At 48.2% G+C, this 21,367-nt stretch overlaps 1 protein-coding gene across 2 annotated transcripts in view; it reads left to right on the top strand.

Moving 5' to 3' along the window:
- The first annotated feature begins 2,752 nt into the window (after positions 1 to 2,752).
- KIAA0232 (KIAA0232 ortholog) overlaps positions 2,753 to 21,367 on the top strand; it is a 135,617-nt gene continuing 117,002 nt past the window's right edge. For both annotated transcript variants that reach the window (XM_090035547.1, XM_090035546.1), the window contains exon 1: positions 2,753 to 2,923. The gene's annotated coding sequence lies outside the window, so the exon portion shown is untranslated. The remainder of the gene's footprint in view (positions 2,924 to 21,367) is intronic.

The raw sequence follows: 21,367 nt of genomic DNA, 5'->3' as shown, positions 1-21,367 counted from the left end.
TCATCAAATACTAATTCATTCTGGCACTCCCCACAAATCATATAATTCTGCTCCCCACAAGCATGCCTACTTAACTCAGCTCCTCCTCCACATTTTACAAATGTTTGCACAGCCCCAGCTTTCAGCTGATGCAGATCACTCATAATGCAGTTGATAGACACCAGTTGATAGACATACATTACAAAATCCTCTCCCCAGAGCTTCCTGATAGTAATAAACCACCTGAAAGAGCCCCACCCATCTGATTTAGGATTCACCCACAAACCTACTCTACAACTGATATGGCCTCCCAAGTCTGTGAATTTCATCTCACTTCTAGGTTTGAGAGACAAACAGAACTGGGGGGAAGGAAGGCAATCCTCATTTCTCACCATGAGTATGGAGTGATTAAGCACTACTGCTACCCTGTCCTATGCTTACACATCCCAACTCTACATTTTCTGAGGAAGGGCTCTAGCTGCTTCACATGCAGAGGGACCAGCTGCTCTGTAGCACTTAAAGCAGCTTGGATTGGCCAGTGGGTCAGTTTGGCAATGAGTTCACAAAAGTATCAATATGGCATATGGTCATATACCAGCTGTTTCTCCAGTGTTTTCCAGTGAGGCCCAAACCAGGTTGGCTGTAACTGTGGTTGTAGCCAGGGATCACAGCAGGGGGAAACAGCCCACAAACTGCCACTTGTATTTTTCCACGCTCTCACCACAAAACAAGCTCCACTCACTTGAGATGTCACTCATAGATTACACACACATTCAAATAATAATCATGCATGATTTGCTTGGAAGCTTTGACTGGACTCTTCTCCAGAATGCTTGGAAGTACTCCTGGGCTCCTCACTGTTTTTTTTAGCGTCAGTAAATTAGGGAATTAAGCAAGAGTTAGGACTCCCACATGAGTATCTGTGTTAAAAGTATGCACTACTTTCACCAGACTGTTTTTAAACAGATGTAGTTAAACTTGTGCCACCTTTTTACAGACAAATCCTTAGTGTCCTACATTTTACTAATGTTTACAAATAGAAACAGAAAGGAGTTTAGATCTTGAGGACAGGAGCAATAAGAAATTTGACTTCACCTGTCACTTGCTATAACACAGAAATGGAGAGTTTAAATAAACTGGTGGAATGACTCGGCAGAAAATAGTGATTACATGTGGCGTTTTGGTTTCATTTTGGGGTATTTTTTTGGCTCAGCATCATAGTTCACAAAAACACACAACAACATAATTTGTAAATAAATGGAAAAGCTTCTCAGCCTGGAGTAGAATTACATCCTATAGGCACCATGTTTAAAGCTCTGTCTTTTATAGACCTTTCTCTAAATACCTGTGCCACAAGAAGCCCTGCTGGAGCTAACTACTCATCTAGGACTAGCTATAGTATAGCTTAGCCAGTTTATACCCAAAAGCTTGTCTATATAGCTTGTCAATCCTTGACGCTCACAAAAATTACTGCAGGTTTTTGGGTACCTCACTCACTTCAGAAGCCTAATTTCTCCACTGCATAGGAGACTCAGTCCTCAGTCCTTACCATTCCTAATAGACAAGACCCTTCCCCACCCCCCCAGTTGCAAAAGTTGAACTGGGGTTAGAAAAAGTCACATTGACTCTGAAAGACAAAGGCTGTTCAAAAGGGATGAAGTGTTTCATAAGCACAACTACCTATTTAAATTCACACTTTAGCTTTCCTCAGCTCCTGCTACTCTTTACTTATACGACCCAACTCACTGATAAATGTGGCACAATAAATTTAGAGCAGGCCACAGGGGCAAAGTAAGACAAGCCACACATGCAACAAAACCCCTAAAACAATTATCGGGCTAACTGTGCAGCCACACAAATTATTGTCTAAAACAGAGCATGAAGGTCCTCTAGGTGGGACTTGGATTGCAGTGGCAAAACCAGAAGTGTCACGGTGGGACTCTTGGTTTCACTTTTGCACGTTGATCAGCTGCTGGAGGACCTCCCTCCAACCCACTTGTCAGCCAGTGGGATCAGCATTTGTTGACCGTAGGTAGGTGAGACATAAGGTGCAAAAGGTTTGAGAACTAGTGGTCTAAAAAATGACTACTGTGCCTAAAAAAAAAAAGTGAACCAGCAACAGAAATAGTGCCTAAAAATGTGTAACCTTAGGGTTGTTGGAGCCCTTGGCAAGAGTCACTTGGGGCCCCTTAGAGGTACGTACTCAGGTAAATATTAACCCACCACAGCTACATCGTGGATCTTTTTAATATTTTTGGGGGAAATTAGATAAATAGTCAAGTGTCAACTTGCAAATACAGCTACTTCCTTGCAAAGACTTCACCCTCCCCCCAAAAATGTGGGGCCCCAGGCAGCGTCTCAGTTTGCCCCTACTGAGGTAACAACCGGTTTCTATGCCGCTTTCGTGTGCAGAACCCCTACGGGGAGGACACCCCAGGTCTCCTGTTTGACCCCTGGTTGTCTTGGTGGCGAGGCAACAGCTGGCTCCGGGGGGGAAGGGCGGACTCCCCACATACACAGGACACTACTCTCCCGTCAGCCCGCAGCAGGGCCGCGCCAGCGCTGCGGAGCTGGGCGGGGGGCGGGGGGAACAGGAGCAGCACAGCAGCACCCCCCACTGCGCCTGCGCCAAGGGCCGGGCCGGACGCGGGCCGCCCGCGGGCGGAGGGATACGGGGCGGAGCCGCCGGCGCGGTCCGCCGGGGCGCTGAGTCCTGTTGCCGGGTGACGGCGCGGCCGGCCCCCTCCTCCCTCCCTCCCTTCCCCCCCCCCCCGTGGCGCTGGAGCCGCCGCCGCCGCCGCCGGTTTACGTAACGCCTCCCAGGGCTGGGCCCGGCTCCGGCCCGTCCCGCCCGCTCACTCGGGGACGGCCGCAGCGGGACGGAGTCCGCCGCCCGCAGGCCCCAGGGCCCCGCTCCGTGCCGCCGCCGCCGCCGCCACGGCAGGTAAACCCCGGGAAGGCGCCGCCGCTGCGTCAGGGGAGGCCGCTGCGGTCCCGCCGCGGGCCGGGAGCGCTGGGCCGGGCCGGGCCCGCGCTCTGGGCCGCGCCCGCACGTCCTGCTGCCCCGGGGCCGCCGCCGTAACCTTCCCCCGTAACCCCGGTCCCGGCCCCAGCCCCAGCATTGTCCTTTAGGGGCCTGCGGGAGGCCGCTGCCCGGGGAGGCGGAGCAGGGCGGGGGCAGATTGACGCGGGGCCCGGCCTGTGAGAGCGCCCCCCGGGCGGGCCCTGCGCGGCCGCAGCCTCTCGCCGGCGCTGGGCGGAGGGGGAGGGTGGCAAGGTTTGGCGAAGGTTATAGCTGAATGCAGAAGTGACACCGCCGGGTGCTGCCGGCTCGGCCCCGCTTCCCGCTGCTGCTGCCGCCGCCTTCCAACCCCAGCCGGATAGATAACTTCCCCCCGCTCCTGCCGCCCGCCCCGCGCGCGGCCCCTTGGCTCCTTCAGGGGCCGGCGGGCTCCGCTTTGGCTCCCCCAGCCCCGCCGTACTTAGCAGCAAGCAAAGGGCACTCGCTGTTTAGTCTCGTAGGTCGCGACGATTCGGCCCTAAGTTTTACCGAGTTGGAAATGAAAGGGGACCATCACCCTGCCCCGGTAGAGGTCGATCCCCCAGCCCTTGAATTTTCAGCCTCTTGTAACAGCCTGTAATGAGCCTTGCTGGGAATGACAGATCAAGTGCTGCTCCTCAATCTTGCGTTTTATCAAAGGTTATATTAGTATTGTTTCCTACATGGGTGACTAGTGCCTCTTGAGTCTGGGGGCGCAGCCTCAGAAGCTGGCATGGGTGATGGGGACAGGAAGCACCCACAGAAGCTGCCGGCAGTAGGGATGGCCCTGTCAGGGGCACGTGCCCATCACCCCGTGTCTTTCCTTCCTAGATGTCTTTCTTTTTTTTTATTACCCTTTAAAGCTTCAGAGTGACATTGACTAGGGCAACTATTGCAGCATTGTGATCCTGTATGGCTAGGAGAAGCAATTAGAAGTATTCTGTTTTGACATTCAGAATGCTTTTTGGTGGTTGATAGGTTATTTCCTTGCTGCTGCAACGGTACAAAATAATAACCCAGGAGTATCCCTTTCTCTTTTAGATGACACCCAACACACCTTGAACTTTTAGCATTTCCTCTGTATGTACAGCAGTGGCAGTAGCAGGGATTTCAGACTGCCGAATCAGTTGATCTGGAACTGAGGGGAGATGGGGCTTTGGGCCTCTTTCAGCCTACAATGTGCTGCTGAGCAGGGTGCTGTTCAGAATCAGGAAGAAGGTGGTGGTTTCAAAGCCTATTATTCTAGTCATCTGCTGCCTCTTCAGTCTGCTCCCTGCTGCTTCAGTGGGGTGAGTGCTTATATGGATCTAGGATTTTGAAAGGGGGATGGGGATAGAGACCAGCTGCCCCTCGTGCTTTCTTGCCGCCTTCCTCCTCCCCCCCCACACACTGCATGAGCTGGAGCCAGAGACCTTTCTTTTCTTTTCTTTTTTTTTTAAATCCCTAAAGCAGTTGAGAAACCAAGGTGTCTTGGCATGGCCTGCCTTACATAGTAAGGGACACATAGTCCCTTCCCATTCTCCCTTTTCTCTTCTCTAATGTTTCTGGGCACAGGAAGGGGTGACCTGCCCACTGCTGTCCTGACCCCTCCTGCCCTGCTCCAGGGGAGCTGCAGGCAGTGGCTGCATGGTGATTCCAGGTTTAGTTGGGGACAGCAGTGACAGCAGGTGGGTTTTCCCTCCCTGTGCCTACTTTTGGTGTAGGAGAGAACACCTTGGGCTGCTGCTACTGAGCTTGGCTTTCTGTGAAGCTACTCTGTAGCTCTAGGGCTCCCCCTATACCTATGTTAGTGGAGTTGCACTGTCCTGCATTGAGAGGGAGATGGAAGGGGAGGTGGGCACAGAGGGGAAGAGGAGCGTTTAGGGAGGGGTGGATTCTTACCTGCTTTGGGGACTTAAACAAGCCCTCATTGTTGCTTCTGTGTCTGTGGACTGAGGCAATCAGGCCGTGGTTAGCTACACCATCAGAGCTGCTTAGCTACACCGTGGAAAGTGGGGTACAGCTGCACCACTGCACCTCCTGTGCACCTCCTGTGAATCTGGTCAGGGGTGAGCTGTATCCATTCTCCTCTGAAGTAGGGAAATTCTAAGGGTACAGAGTAAAGAGGAACCTGCAGGCAGTAATTTCGAGTTAGATGGCATTACCCTGTTTTAATTTGCTCTGTGGTTTTAGTGGAGAAATAGAACAGAAAGAAATTGTTAGCTGGCACCCTATCATCTAAGCCAGTGTTTTTCAACCCGTGGGTCACGACCCATAAGTGGGTCACAAGAATATTTGAAAGGGTTGTGAACAATCACAGAAAAACTCAGGAAAGTGTGGGTTTCCCTTTGCAGGCTAGCAGCATTCCAGCCTGCAAGGGGCTGCCTGGGGCTGGGAGGAGTGAGACGCAGCAGGCACCATGTGTATGTGCATACGCACACGTGCATGTGGCATCCAGGCAGGATGGAAAGCAGCTCCCTGCAAGTAAATCTGTGGGGCATAGATGAGGTGTCAGTTGGGTGAATACAGGTGATGCAGTGTGGGGGGAGGGGAAGGAGTGGGATGTGCCCCTGCCAGATTTGTGCAGACATGGGGCTACAGCTTGGCTGGACCAGCATGGGCAGGAGCTGCCTCCATGGCCCAGCAGGAGGGTGGAGCCGGGGTAGTAAGACTAGTTGCTGGCAGCTGGGCCACAGTGGTGAGTTAGAGTTGTGGCCCAGTGTGCAAGTGACTGGCGGCAGGAGGAGAAGGGCAGTGTGGTGTCCCCCCCCCTTGTTTGTTACTCTTTGTGCTGCTGGTATTATGGCTGTGAGTTCATGCTAGTGGAAGCAGCAGCAACTAGTCTCACTGCCCTGCGTCACCTGCCTGTGCTGGGACCCAGCTGCTGGGTCAAGGGGACAGCTCCTGCTCATGCTGGTCTGATCAGGCTGTGGCCCCATGCTTACAAATCTGGGGGAGTGCATGCCCCTCAGTACTGCCCCCTTGCCCCACACACTGGGAGGGTGGTGCCTGGGGGCAACAGGCTGAGTGTGGGGCTGTGACTTGTGAGTGACAGGCAGAGGCAGAGCCAGGGAGCTGTGGGTTGGGACTGGCCCTTAATGGTTATAAGATGGGTCCTGGTATAAAAAAGGTTGAGAACCAGTGATCTAAACTGGAAGTTGGGATAGCTGTAGCATGTAGTTGGAGTTTAAATAGTATGGCACAGAGCTGGCCCTCTTTTCTGTAGAAGCAAATCTTAGAATCCTAAAAATCTACTTTTGGCCATTGTTTGCTTAAAGGATTAAAGAAGGGCACATTAGGTCAAAGTCCAGAATGATGGGTGTAGAAAAACAACTGGTGTACATGCAGAGTAGTTGCTTGTAAGAGTAAATAACCTGTTTTATAGTTAAAACATGTTAAAAATGTTAAGTACTTAAAAGATATCTGCTATTTTTTTTTAAATTTAGAACAGGTGGGGAATGAAGTCATACATTTTTTAAAAAACTAAGTGTGTACTACCTTTATATGAAACAAATTTTATAAATTTGGATAGTAAAAATGCCCCAAACTGTGATGGAAGTGAATGCTAATGTCTTGCTATCACTGTAATAAGCATTCTGCTTTACCTTGCATTTCCGTGTTTAAGTCAGCAAAAAATGAAATACTCCAAAGACTCAGAGAGGGAACAGGAAATATTCTGGTTATCTATATTGCTAATGGTCATTTACTTCCTGAGCTGCTTCTAGAAATTACTTACACAAATGTTTATCATTATGGTTCTTTCTAAATTGTGCCGTAATGGTTGAGGGACTTCATAAGCCAATAAAACATAGTGTTTAGCTTGCTAACTCATTTACAAGTAGAACTATCATCATGGAATTTTCAGAAGTTTAAATTGGTTCTAACAAAATAGATTTTAAGCAGCAAACAGTTAAGAAGAATACTTTAAATATAACCCAGACTTTTTATAAGCATGTCAAATTAAATTATTACTTACAATCCAGGGGAAGAGAGGAGAACAATTTTTTTTTTTTATGCTCGCCACATTTGTTGGACAGCTTATAGATGTTGTCCAAGTGAGAGAGAGTGATTGAATGTGTAGGATAGATGGTAGTCTTGCCACCTAAAAATATTAGTTATAAATATTTTATGTTAGGAAGTAATTGCATCAGATTTACCTAAAAAACACTTGCCCGTACTCTTTTAAATGTGTATTGTAGCAGACCTGTGATAGGGGAATTTTGATGTTGTTTTGAAGGGGATCTCCAGTCCTTGGTGAAATCTTGAGTAGCTGGCCAATCATATCTCAAAGCAAGTTGACACTCTGGAACTTCCATGGCCCTTTGGCTGTGCAGTGCATCCACCTCAATTTCTCAGTCCTTGTTCCTCTGTCTTTAGGTGAGGTTGATCAGACTTTCTCCAGTCTCATAGGACAGACTCTGCATCACTTCTCTGCATAGCACAGTGTTCTTCAGACTTTATTTTGGCTGCATACTCTCTTACCTATAAAATATTACTGTTTACACCCTCTATACTGGATGTGTCTTTGCATGTTCACCAGTGTCAGTGTGTGGCAGTTTTGTCAACCAATCAGAAGCTTCAACACCATTTTAAAAATTAAGAATGTACTACTCCTTGACAAAGTGCCATGTATCCCTGATAGTACGCATACCCTACTTTGAAAACCAGTGACAGGGTGATTTAATTTAAATCAAATCAATTTAAATAACTGGTCAGGAAGGCTTGATTTAATCATTGTTTCTTACGAAGTGCAGTCTGGTTGTTTGATATACTTTATTCATTTAATTTCTTGAAACTTTGAACTTTTAGAGATAAGTAATAGCTTAACTGTGTGTACACTAACTTGCGAAGAGGCAATAGGGCTGATGGGTAGGTAGTCAGGTCTGTTAACTCTCTTCTTCATATACTGCTGTTAAGAAGGATGTTATCTCTGGAGACAACAAACTCTTCCTATGCCTGAAGAAGGGCATTTGTGCCCGAAAGCTTGCAAATAACAATTTTTTCCCCAGCTATTTAGTTAGTCTAATAAAAGATATCACATCTACCCAAAGAACCTTGTCTGCCTAGGGTTTCTGGAGACAAATCCACAGTTTGAGCACTGAAACCCTAAGCATTCGGGTTATACCAATAGAGATTTTTGGGGACTGACACCAATGGCTGATTTTTAACAAGCCATATTGGCTGATACCGATACAATTGCCAATATACAGCTGGGCAGCTTGGACAGCAGTGTCCAGCTGGTAAGTCTGTTGTAGGGGAATGCGCCGGGGGGAGGGAAGGGTTATGGTGGGGGGGGGGGTGCAGATTGAAGCCCCCTCAATGAGGGAGGGAGTGTGGCAGGGGCAGATGCTACACAGCCAGGTTGGAGTGCGGGGTGGAGGTGCAAGCAGATCATCCAGGGAGTGCAGGGATGGGACAGCTTCTGCTGCTACATGTACCCTGGGAGGTCATGGGGGGCATGTGCCCCTCGATATGCGTATGGGGCAAGGGCAGGCTACTGCTGAGGCCAGGGCTGCACCGGGCTGCAGTCAGGGTGGGTGGTGGCAGTGCTGGGAGGAGGCCTGCGGCAAGAGCGCTGCAGCCACCCCAACATTTGTCATAGGCCCCCTTCCAGTGCTGCTGCCACCAACCCAAAGCACTGCCCCTAGCCATAGCCTGCCCTTGCCCCACACACAGATTCGGGGGCACATGCCTCCCATGTCCTTGGGGTACGTGCAGTGGCTGTAGCCGCTATCCACTCTCTGTGCCTTCTGGACAAGCCGCTCATGGCTCTATCCCGGCCCTGCCCTGGCTATGCAGTGCCTGCCCCGGCCCCAGCCCCGCTTCTTCGCTCACCACTGGGGCATTGATATACTGTCCTCCATGCCCCTTCTCTCACAACAGACTTACCAGCTGGACCCGGCTGTTCTCCATGCTGCTGGGCTGTGCTCCTGGCCACCTGTGTACTGTACTGAAGCTGCACGCAGGTACGGGGCACTTATGAGCGACCATTATCGGCCACATCAGTCAAAAAAAAAAAAAAGCTGATTGCTCATACTGTTAATATTCCTTATATTGATGCTGATCCAATATGGAACCAATGTATTGGAGCACCTCTACTTAGGATCACAAAGATACTTAATAGGATCTTCTGAACTGAGCACTTCGTCCCATTGGGTAGAGTGGTTTTCTTTAATCTTTACTAATCTATAGAGGAGCCTTTGGGAACATAATGTTAGGCCCCTAATATAGTCCATGCCCTGTTTGGACATATTTATAAAACTTCTAAAATGGTGATATGAGTAATTTGTCTCAAATAGTATATAATTAGAAATTATACTCTGTTCCATGATGATATTTTTGAGCTTTAACATGTCTTAAATTATAATTATTTTTATGTTTTTTTAAAAGCATCTTTAAAAAATAAAAAACCACAATTAAATAAAAAATTCTAATTTATTTATTTATTTATTTTTAATTTTAAAAAATATATATTCATTTTATCCACCCTGGTGCTATAGCACAACTCGGGGGTTTGCTTGTGAGCGGGCTGTCTTTCCCTGGCATTCAGGCACAGTAGATTGTATGGAGAGAATTGCACATATACTATGACTTGCTAGGCTGAAATTATTTGAGGGGGCAGGGGGAAACCTGGGGACTAGAGCGGACTACAAGCTGAATAAGTCAGTGTGTTCTTACTGCTATTTCTGCACCCCTGCCCACCTTCCCAAAAAAGTGCTGGGTCATAGTAACAGAAGCACTGTCTGCCTATCAAGGGAAATTATTTTTCCATTCCTTTCAGCACTGCAGAAGCCTCACCCACTACAGAAGTACTACATCCAGTTTTTGGCCCTGCATTTCAAGAAAGACATGGGCAAATTCAAGAGAGTCTAGTGGAAAGCTGCAAAAATGATTGGAGATCTAGGGAACATGAGTTGCAAGAAAAGGTTAGAAGAGCTAGGATAACTTAGTCTGAAATCTTCATCAATTTTCCCCTCTGCCCCAATAGAATCATAGAAAATTAGAATTGAAAGGGACCTCAGGAGATCATCTAGTGATTTTTTTTTTTTTTTTTTAGTCCAACCCCCTGCTCAAAGCAGCTCCATCCCCAACTAGATCATCCCAGCCAAGGCTTTGTCTAGCTGGGTCGTAAAAACCTCCACGGATGGAGATTCCACAACCTCTCTGGGTAAACTCTTCTGGTGTGTTACTACCCTCTAAGTGAGAGAGTTTTTCCTAATATCTAATCTAAACTTCCCATGCTGCAATTTGAAACCATTGCTCCTTGTTCTGTCACCTGTTTAGCTCAGGGGTTCTCAATCCCTTGACTGCCAGTCTGCAGCACGGTTGGCTACCAGAATGGAAGTGGCCGCAGACCAGCAAACCATGGACTGCCAGAGCCAGGTGGAGAGGCCATGGCTCCTTTTGCAGGGCCCACAGCAGTGCAGGGTTTGGCGCCCCCCCCCCCGGGGGGGGCGCGGGTATTCTTACTTGTCTTCCAGCTGGAAATTCTGGCTGCGGTTGGCTGTGACTGTTGGGCTGCTGCATAAAAACTTTGGGAACCCCTGGACTAGCTCCAACCTCTTTGAAACTACCCTTCAGCTAGTTGAAGCCTGTTATTAAATCCCTTCTCAGTCTTCTCTTCTCCAAACTAAGCCCAATTCCTTCAGCTTCTCCTTATAAGGCATGTTCTCCATCTCCCCTGACCATGTTTAACCTCTGCTGGACTGACTCCAATTTGTTCACATGCCTCTGTAGTGGGGGGCCCAAAACTGGACACAGTACTATAGATGTGGCCTTACCAGTGCCGAATAGACGGGAATAATCACTTCCCTTCATCTACTGGCAGCGCTTCTACTAATGCAGCCCAGTATGCCATTTCCCTTCTTGCCAACAAGGTATACCCTGGAGAGTTATGCAATTATGCATGCATACAGATTTGTGCATAAAAGGCATGACTGCGCATAATTGCATAATTTAACCCCAGTGGGCTCTGTGCCTCCACTTCCACAGGGCTTCTGGCACTCCAGCTGGGAGCCCCATGGGGAGGCACCAAGTGCGGCGGTGGGTAACTGGACAGCTGGTAAGTGGGGAGGGGAGCTCCTGCTTCTTGGAGTGGGGTTTTGTAGGTGGACGTGGGGGGCGGGGGTGGAGTTTGTGGGTGGGTGTTGGCCATGTGCCGTTGGGCCGGGCCAGCCAGCTCCATGCCTCCATGTGGAACTTCTAGCACTCTAGTTGGAAGCCCCACATGGAAGCATGAAGCTGGCCTGGCCTGATGGCATGCAGTTCCCACCTGCAGTGCTGCAAGCCCCATGTGCTGGTACACACCTAGCTTAGGCTGGTGGGAAGGTGAGCACCAGTGAGCTCAACTGGGTTGGCTCCATACCACTGGGATGCAGCCATAGCTGCTGTGGGCCACCACATGAGCTGCTGGTGGTGGGGGCTGTAGCCCTTGGGGTGGCGCAGATGTTGGAGGTCCTACACCCACCCAAACACCCTCAAAAACCCTATACACTCCCATACTCACAAACCTCATAGCCATCCACAAACCCCACGTACTGCCATATCCATGCCCTCCACAAACACACACACCCCCTACACCTTGCCACAAATCCCCCCACACATGCCCCACAGCCACCCCCCAACCATACAAAGTACCTGCATATATTTTTAAAGAAGGTTCAAATAATGTTATATTTAGTTTAATTTATTTTAAAAAAGTAATTTATTTTGCGTAATTTTGACTTTTTCTGTGCATAATTTCCTGTGGTGCAGTAAGTATTGATAAGTATTCAAATGTCTGAAAATGGCAATAAAGAGAATGATAAAGGGCAATTTTCTATGGACTTGGAGGATAAGACAAATAATTACGGTCTTAATATGTAGCAATGGTAATTTAGGTTGCGTATCAGGAAGAAGTTTCTCAATATGCAGGTGGTTAAGTATTGGAACAGATTACCTTTTTAAAGAGATCGTTGAATCTATCCTTGAAAGTTTTTCAAGTGCAGATTAGACGTGTTGGGTGTGATGGTTTAGACAGGGATGATACTGCCTTGAGCACTGGGGGTGGACTGAATCTTCCACTCTTATTTTTCTATGAAAACTGGGGTCATCCAGGTCTATCAGGGCACACCCCAGAACTCTAGTTCCACCCCATATGGTATTCTTAGCTGCTGCTCAGTACTCATAATTTTCTGGATTCCTAACATACCTGACTCTTATCACCTGTCCATTTGGCTTCTGCAGCAGTCACTTGATGCACAGATGGTGTATTAGGAGTTTTGTAGAATGTGACTGTGGCAAACCTGATAAAAGTATGGACCACGTAACAACGCTCTGCCCCCTATGCAAATCTGATGGTGACATTGCAGAGATACATTTCCTTTCCTCAGGAACATTCGATTGATTGACTAACCTTAAACTGGACTTATAATTGTTGTCCCAAGTCAGCCATATGAAAGAAGTAGTAGTCAGTATGACACGGATCCTCTTGAGTTCTGTAAGTCTCTTAGCCTGTATCACTTTACATTAATTGGCTGATACCAGCTGTGAGAGCATTCTTATACAGACTAGTTTACCTAGTCCTCAGAACAGGTAGGGGTGGAAGTAGGTGTAATTCTGTTTCTTAGTGGGACCTGTACTTTTTGCATAGCAGCCACTTCTGCACACTAGTATAGGCATTAGGGAGCCCAGTTATAGGACTAAAATAGTTTTTTTTTTTTTTTTAAAGTAGTTTGAGCATTTTAGTTCAAGCATTTTGCTTTACAATTCTCAAAACTGGAAAATCAGTTTTTATAAAATTGTGTGTAAAGGAAACAAATGGAATGGCTCAAACTGTAATGTTTTGTATAATTTTAAACTCAGATGTCTGAACTTACATTTTTAAAATCTTTATTTGTGAACTCCCTTTGGATCACCTGCCTACATGCACGATCAGGCTTGTACATACAGCAGAGTTTAAGTGGCCTACAGTTCAGGTAGGCTGTTACCTCCTACTGAAAATGTGATTTTAATGCATCAGACTTGTAATTGAAAATCATGGATTTAGATAAAGAATTAATATAACATTCTCTAAAACTGGGATTTTAAACATATCCAGATGTTAAACTATGTCACACAACACTTCAAAGCATTAGACTCCTCAGATGCATAGAAAATACATTGACTACTTGATTCCTGTTGTAACTTCTGTTCCAGACTTCTAAAGATAGCAGTTTTAAATGCCAAAAGAGCTCAGTAGGAATTAGTTCCTCATTATATGATGATAACTACCTGTTACTGCTTTGTTGAATATTAGTAATTCAATCAGCCTCTTGCCCTTTGGCTAATTAAGGTATTTCATTGCGTTTTTAAAACAAAACGCATCACATTGCTTCACATATGGTGTGCTTGGGAACTGAAAGCTGATGTTACTGCATACTGATGCTTGCATTTGACTTTGACAAACAATTTAACATTGCAATATTCTAAATTTCTACATAAAACTACATGGGATTTTATAAAGAGGTAGGGAAAATGCAAGAGAGAATCATTTAGAAAATAATTCTACTTGGCAGAGCTCCCAAGTTTTATAATTTGAGCTCGAAAGTCTCTAGGTCCTCAGCTACTAAACTTGTAGGGCTTGCATGTTCTTCACAATTCTTTGCCACCTCTTTTTTTTTTTTTTTTTAATGTGTACAATTAGGGTGACCATATGTCCTAGTTTGGCTGGGACAGTCCTGGATTTTGTAGGCTGGTCCTGGCCGGTTGGTCAAAAGTCCTGGGCTGGAGTCCAGTGAGGAAGCACACAACGTGTGTGCCAGGCAGGCAGGCGCCACTGCTGCTGTGAGGGATCAAGGAATGTAGGGACTGCAGATATGGCAACTTGGATGAGGTGATCATGTTTGACTGCCATGTTCCCACACTGCAGCAGCAGTGCCTGCCTACTCACATGCCTGGTGCACTGTGCTGCTCTGCCTCTGCTCCAGACTCTGGCCTGGGACTTTTACCAAGTGGCTGAGACTGACCTATGGAATCTGGGACTGTCTTGGCAAACAGGGACATAGTCACCCAATGTAAAATACATATATATCTATATGGTCTACTCTCGATATTTTTTTTTTGTTAATAAAAAAGCTGTCCATGTCCCTTTCAAACTTTATTTGCTGTTATCTCACTTCTTAAGTGTTTATTGGAAAAAAATTACAGTAGTGTAAGGCAAGTATGTGTGAGTCTGCTCTATGATAGTTGTCAAACTCCTAGGGCTTCTTTGGGGTCGGATCCAAACTTATGTATGGTGGCACCATGAGTGGCATCAGAAAATCATGACAGTTAATGCAACTCTTGCTCGCCCTCTGTTGCTGTCATGTGTCTCCAATGGGGCTCTACATTCTGGATTTTGGCAGTGGGCCAGGCTCTGCTTGTCCTACCCCTGAATTTTAGGAGCCTGGTAAGGCAGTTGACAAGACTTCGTGGGTTGGGACGTTTGACATCCCTGCTTTGCAGGATATTTTCTTTAAACTTTTTAAGATTATAATTTGTACTTTGGGCTATGCACCAAGCATAAAAAACTGCTGCCTGAAAGGTTAATGTTTGGAAAAATTTGGTATGCCCATTAATGAGTTAGTTTGTTTGGTGTGGAGTGGGGGTTGTTTGTTTTGTTGGTTTATTTTAAATGTAAAAGTTTTTACTGCAACAGTTGTTGAATAAATATTAAGAGACCACTTAATTTGTGCAGCTAGACCATATCCCTCAAAATTAAGATGTTCTTTTATCATTTTTCTTCAAATGGACTTCAGATTGTGGTTCTTCTAGACAGTTTTGACTTATTTTCTGTCCAAAAAAATCCACTGAATTAAAGAATTAAGTGAATCCAAAGTGGTCTTTGGGCAATGTATTACCACAGCAGGGTTTAAGCTGCTGCGAAGAATGTAGTCTGGCCTAGGGAAACTGAAACAAGGGAGGGGAATGAAAACTATTCATAAAAGCAGATAATTATTACCTGATTTTTTTTTTCCTGGCGTCTTCCTGTGAACTGTCATAGTCAAAGGATATGTTTCTTAGTATACTCCTCTTGTTGCATTGCTAAGCCCTAAAAATAGGTTTTTAGGTAGTAAATGTAATGAGATACTACTAATAGTGCACAAGTAGGCAGTTGATGCAGTTCTTGGGTGCTGAAAGCCCTGATACCCAGTGCTTCACAGCACACTTAGAATCATAGGCTTGGAAGGGACCTTGGGAGGTCATTGTAACAGGGAGCCCTAGGGCTCTTTTTACTTTAAGAGGGAGCTGAACTAGCTCTGGGAGGGCTGGAAGCTAGCTACCTGCAAACAGGCAGACCTGTAGCTATTCAGACAGAAGCTAACATTGGGGGAGTAACTCTCTCAGGAAACAGTGGCAAAGAAGTAAGCTGTGTTAGGGCAGGCATTTAGGCTGCTCGGGGGCAAAGAGCTCAGCTAAGCAGCAGCAAGGGAAAGCAGGTGGGTCATTCAGGTTCAGAATGGAAACCTGTGTGTGTGGCTGTAGGGTCATCTAACCAGAAGGGGCAGGGCTTAGGAAGCATATAAAGCCAGTGCCTGAGACCAGGCAGTCAGTCTGGCCTCGCAGGGAGAAGAGTTCCTGAATGGGGTGGCTGCAAGAGAGTGACTGGCTGGTACCTAAGCTCCCCCGGGAACTGCAAGCAAGGCATCTAGAGTTTGCAGGGAAGTCTGACCCAGTATGGAGGGGAAGAGTTTTGTTGTACAGCCAGTGAAGTGGTGTTTGTTTGGACTCAGTGTGGAGATAGCGTTAGTTATGGCCATTGGGCTTGTATTTTGGTTTAAGTTTTAAATCAGTGGACTGGGAGTGCCTACAGGGAAAGAAGAGGTATCTGAGGGGCTTGTCACGGTTAACCCACACTGCGGTGCCAGAGGCACACCAATGTTTTAGAGCCTTGCGAGAGCTTAGGTAACAGAGAGCAGGGTGAAGCTGAAAGAACAGCTGAAGCCCAGCCTGGCAGGGGTGCAGACAGGGCCAGGGGGCCCAGTGCCTGGCACGGGCAGAGACAGGTTTGGTGTAATGGGCCTAATTTAACGGGCCCAGCTGGAGGAAAAGAGTAGAAGCTGGGAATAGGTCCCAATAGGGGTATGGAGGTCTGAAGCCTGATAATGTCTTGGGGGCAAGGTGCCCGCTAGAGTGATTAAACAGTAACATCTGCAAGGCATGAGCATTGCTGTAGGGGAGTTCAGAGTCCACAAAATTAGCCCTTAAGATGATTAGTGTGCTGGAGCACAGATGGGCTTGGAGGGCCCCACTTAGCATCTGAAGGGGAGGTTGTGGGTGTGGCAGAATGCCACCTCTGTCTCCAAAAACTCTGCTCTATGACAGTTTGGTTAGTATGGGCCTTGCAGAGGGTACACACCTTACCCTATCTCTTTAGGTAACCTAAGCTGATTACATTCCTGAGGGAGGGGGGGAAACCTGCTCCATCTGCCTACATTACTGGCATCACATACCTGGGTGAGGTGCTTGGGCTCCCTAGTGGTCTAAAGACTCTGCCAGTCTGCCTGGCAACCTGTGATGCACTTCAGATTAGTTGGCTGGCAGTCAACAGGTGCTGGCCTCCGTTGGACCAGGTAAATGAGGGCATAAGGGCTATATAAGTTAAGAACTGCCCAGGAGGAGGGGTGGTAGCCATGACGAAGACTTAGAGAGAAGAGCTGGACCATCTGAAACTTGCTGTCTCTGGAAACTCATGATCAATGAACTGCCTGCCTTCAGAAGGAATCTCCACCTGTCTCTGGATGATACTTGTAAGTAAGCTACCTGAAATCTAATTAGATATATAACTTGCAGTAACTCAGATGCGTGATCAAGGGCTACCCCAGCTACCCTGTTTGCTCTGTGGGATTTCTCTGATATTGCTCTACTTTGTACCCTATTCCAACCCTACTCCTTGTAACCAGTAAAGTTCTCCTTTGTACCTAGCGTGGCAGACTTGTTGGGAGTGGGTCTAGATTATACATTGGGGTCCCCTTGGTTCAGCTGACTACGGGAGACCACTATTTGTGCTTCAGCCTGAGGGAAGCACCTCAGGTCCTTGAAGTGAGTCGAGTACCCTCAAGGGCTCCTAGCCTGTGTTTCTCATGGGGGCACAGCGCCAGGTTCAGGCCAGTTCCTGGGTGGTGGCAGCAGTACCCCCAGGCTAGCAGGTGTGTTCCAGGAGGGGGGCTGGCTAGACATAAGGCACCCCTTAAGGAGGCACTCAAAGCCTGGAAGGTGGTTGGGCATGGTGAGGTGCATGGCTCAGTGCAGGAGCACCCCTTACTGGCTCACCACAGTGGGTAGGCTGACTGATACTAGACAAGAGCTTGCTCTGGGGCCCTGGGGGTAGCCTCCCATTTTAGAAACCACTATCTACAGGGTATGGCAGACGGGAGAAGAGGGAGGGTATTTTTAGGAGCCTGAGCAGGGCAGGAGCTGTGTGGCCACCAATGGTTATCATGGCCATGGCAACTGTTACAATCTTCTAGTCCAACCACTGCTCAAAACTTGACCATCCCCAGCTATATCATTCCAGCTGAGATTTTTGTCTCTAAGGATGGAGATTCCACAACCACTCTGGATAGTGTTCCAGTGCTTTACTACCCTCATGAAAAAGTTTTTCCTAATAACTAACTTAAACTTCTGACTGCACCTTGAGATCATTGCCCCTTGTTCTGTTATTGGCCACCACTGAGAACAGTCTAGCTCAGGGGTTTTCAACCTTTTTTAAATAAGTGTAGCCCTTCTGTCTCGAAGTTTCAGCTCATGTACCCCTTTATATATTTTTTTGTTTTTAGTGTTACCAATTATGTGATATAAGGCAGCTACATTAATTAACATTAAATGCATTATTAATATATAAATTATTTTCATATATATGTAGCTCATAGTCCAGCTAGTAAGTTAGCGGTGAGGAAAGGGACGTGGGGGAGTGGGACAGATCGAGGCCGCTACGGCACTGCTTGGGGTGGGGCATGGGACAGAGCTGCGGATTGTCCAGGGGATGCAGGGGGAGGAGGGATGGCTTCTCCTGCTGCATGTACCCTGGGAAGGCATGAGGGGCATGTGCCCCTGGATCTGCATGCAGGGGAGGGTAGGCTGCTGTTGCAGGCTGGGGCCAGGGGCAGAATTGGGCTCTTCCCGGTGTGGGGCTGTGCTTGGGGTGTGTGGTGGTGGCACTGGAATAGGGGTTATGGGGGGGGGGGCTGCAGCCACCCCAAAAATTGCTTTGCCAAAAACTCCCAGCACCACTGCCACCCTCTTGCCTGAGTGCAGTCCCGGCCCAAGCCCCAACCAAGAAGATCCCAGCCCACAGCTGCAGCCTGCCCTCACCCCACACATCTGGGGGACACATGCCCCCACGCCCTTCTGAGGTGTGTGTAGTGGCAGGAGCCACCCTCACACTCCGCAGATGAGCTGCTCGCGGCTCTGTTTCCCTTCTTCCCCAGCTATGCAGCCCCTGCCCCACTGCCTCCTTTACCACGGAGACCTCAGTGCCCCACCACCCATTCCCTCACAACAGACTTACCAGCCAGACCCAGCTGGTCTCCACACTGCTGGGCTGTGCTCCTGGTTGCCTGCCTGCTGCACTGCAGCTGTGCGCATGCATGGGGCATTTATCAGCCATGTTATTGGCCACATCAGCCAAAAAAAGCTGATTGCCAATGCAGTTAATTTTCCTTATATTGATTCACCTCTAATAATTTTTTATCATTCATTTTGCATACCCCCTGTGACGCTTTTAAGTACCCCTAGGGGTATGCATACCTCCAGGTGACAACTACTGGTCAGTCTAGCTCCATCTTCTTCAGCCCGTGGGAGGCCTTAAATGCCTCTACACTAATGCTCGTAGTATGGGGAACAAGCAGGAGGAACTTGCCCTCCTGCTAGCTAACACAAACCTGGACATAGTAGAGTTAACTGCAACCTGGTGAGATTCATCCCATGGTTGGGCGATCAAGATTAGGGGCTACAGACTGTACAGGCGGAATAGAAAGGGGAGGAAAGGCTCCCCTGGCTATATCAAAGAGCAATACACATCCTCAACAAAGAAGACAGAGTCAGTGAAGAGGCAGACTGAAGTGCTATGGGTAAGAATACAGGGGTGTTGTGGGGAAAGGGACTTCACAGTAGGTGTCTACTACAGACTACCCAACCAGGGGGACGAGCTGGAGTTGGGAATTCTCAGGGCAGCTCGCAGAGGCAGTTAAGTCAAGGGATGTGGTTGTCATGGGTGTCCTAAACTTCACGGACATCTGCTGGAAGGAGCAGTCGGCCAGGTCTGACCGCTCAATAGGTTCCTAGCCAAGATACAGGATCCTTCACCTAACCCAGGAGGTGCACAGTCCCACCAGGGGAAATGCCTTGTTGGACCTGGCCACAGGTGATGATGACCTGGTGAGGGGACTGTGGGTTCTCGACCACCTGGGTGATAGCGATCATCGCCTACTGGAAATCACTATCCAGCACAAGGTGTCAAACGTCTGCAGCAAGGCAGTAACCCTTGACTTCATGATGGCTGATCTCAATGAGTTAAGGAAATTAGTAGGAGAGGCACTGAGGTCCCTGAGGGTAGGCGAGTTGGGAGTCCGAGATGAGCGGTCGTTCCTTAAGGAGACGATCCTCTGAGCCCAAAGGGTGACTGTCTGAATGAGAATCAAAGGGGGCAAGAGTGCACTCCAGGGTGCTGAGGGACTTGGCAGGGGTCATTGCAGGGCCCCTGGCACAGATTTACTAGCACTCGTGGTGCTCTGGCCAGGTGCCAGAGGGCTGGAAAAGGGCCAGTGTGGTCCCCATTTTCAAAAAAGGGAGGAAGAAGAACCTAGGTAACTATAGGCCCATTAGTCTTACCTCGGTTCCGGGGAAACTCTTCAAGAAAATTTTCCAAGAGCACATCTGTGAGGGACCAGCAGGGGAGATTTTGCTCCGGGGCTTCATTAGGGGCAGGTCCTGTCAGATCAACCTGGTTGCCTTTTATGATCAGGTCACAGAATCCTTGGACGCAGGTGTTGCAGTGGGCATAGTCTTTCTGGACTTCAGGAAGGCCTTCGACACTGTCTCTCACCACATTCTCATTAAGAAATTAGGTGACTGTGGCATTGATGCCTACACAGTCAGATGGGTCGCAAATTGGCTAGAGGGCCATACCCAGAGAGTGGTGGTGGATGGGTCATTTTCAACCAGGAGGGATGTGGGACAGTGAAGTCCCCCAGGGCTTGGTCCTTGGTCCCGTACTGTACAACATCTTTATAAGCGACTTGGATGAGGGGGTGAAAAGCACCTTGTTCCAATGTGCAGATGACGCTAAGATGCGAGGAGAGATGGGCACACTAGAAGAGAGGGACAGGCTACAACTAGATCTGGACAGGTTATAAGGGTGGATGGATGAGCATAGGAAGGGATTCAGTGCTGATAAGTGCAGGGTACTGCACCTAGGGAGGAAGAACCAGCAGCATACCTATAGGCTGGGGAACTCCTTTCTCGTAAGCACAGAGGCAGAAAGGGGTCTTGGAATCATTATTGATTCCAAGATGAACATGGGCCACCAATGTGAGGATGCGGTCAGTAAGGTGCATCACGAGCAGGTCCAAGGAGGCGATCCTCCTCCTCTATACCGTGGTTGGAGTACTGCATCCAGTTTTGGGCACCTTACTTCAGGAGGGATGAGGACAGCATTGAGAGGGTCCAGAGGAGGGCCACTTGCATGGCCAGTAGGCAGCAGGGCAGGCCTTACAAGGAGAGGCTACAGGACCTGAACCTGTTCAGCCTCCACAAGAGAAGGCTGAGGGGGGATCTGGTGGCTGTCTATAAACTTACCGGGGGGACCAACGGGGAATGGGTGATTCCCTGTTCCCCTGAGCACTACCAGGAGTAACTAGGAATAATGGCCACAAGTTGATGGAGAGTAGGTTCAGGCTAGACATCAGGAGGCACTACTTCACAGTTGGGGTGGCTAGGATTTGGAACCAGCTTTCCAGAGAAGTGGTGCTTGCTCCTACTTTGTGGGGTCTTCACAAGGAAGCTAGATAATCACCTACCTGGGGTCATTTGACCCCAGCATTCTTTCCTGCCCATGGTGGGGGGTCAGACTTGATGATCTTCTCAGGTCCCTTCTGGCCCTACCAACTATGAAACTATGATACTAGTTCTGTCTCCACCTTCAAACACTGCCCTTCAGGTTTTTGAAGTCTGCTGTTAAATTTCCCCCTCAATGTTCTCTTTTCTACTCTAATTAATTCCGGTTCCCTCAGCCACTCTTAATAAGGCATGCTCCCCAGTGCTCTAACCATTTTCATTGCTCTCTGCTGGACTCTCAAACTTGTCCACATGCTTTCTGTAGCGGTGTGGGCCAAAGCTGAACATAATACTCCAGATGGGGCCTCACCAGTA

This window comes from Crocodylus siamensis, chromosome 2 (assembly GCF_052110815.1).
Source record: "Crocodylus siamensis isolate JL-2025a chromosome 2, ASM5211081v1, whole genome shotgun sequence".
NCBI lineage: Eukaryota > Metazoa > Chordata > Crocodylia > Crocodylidae > Crocodylus > Crocodylus siamensis.
The sequence above is the reverse complement of the archived record's forward strand: the minus strand, read 5'-3'. Positions and strand labels throughout refer to the sequence as shown.